The following is a 562-nucleotide window of genomic DNA, read 5'->3' as shown; positions in this document are numbered from 1 at the left end:
ATGGGACAATTAACAAAAGGTGATGCTAATGAGTTATCTTTTCCGAAAACTGTCGCCTCACAAATTGGATGAGTGTTGATATCATAAAGTGGATACTTAGGTTCACAAATAAAGTGATAATCGTCGGTAATCCTACAGTAGGTGAGATCCTCAGCGTGTGCAAGAGTATAAAGGTCTTGGGTGAGTAGCAGGTAGTCAGCTCGAGGTTGAATATATGCTGATCCACGTTTATGATCGAACAATTGGAGTGTTGGAAGGGGGTACATTTTAAATAACTGGTAGACTGATGAGGTAACAAGTGGGATTTTAAGAATGATAATTAATTCNGCCAAAGTATAAAAGTCTTGGCCGAGTAGCAGGTAATTAACCCGTGGTTGAATGTACGCCGACCCACGTTTATGACCGAATAATTGAAGCGCTGGGAGGGGGTACATTTTGAATAATTGGTAGACTGAAGAGGTAACTAATGAGATTTTAAGAATGATAATTAATTCCTCTTCATGAAAGTCTATTTTTGTTTTCGAAATTTTCAGTAATTCATCAGGGGGGAGGGTCACAGAGG

Source organism: Diachasma alloeum, unplaced genomic scaffold (assembly GCF_001412515.2).
Source record: "Diachasma alloeum isolate Michigan unplaced genomic scaffold, Dall2.0 Dall_scaffold_00705, whole genome shotgun sequence".
Lineage (NCBI taxonomy): Eukaryota > Metazoa > Arthropoda > Insecta > Hymenoptera > Braconidae > Diachasma > Diachasma alloeum.
Note: the sequence above shows the minus strand (reverse complement) of the source record.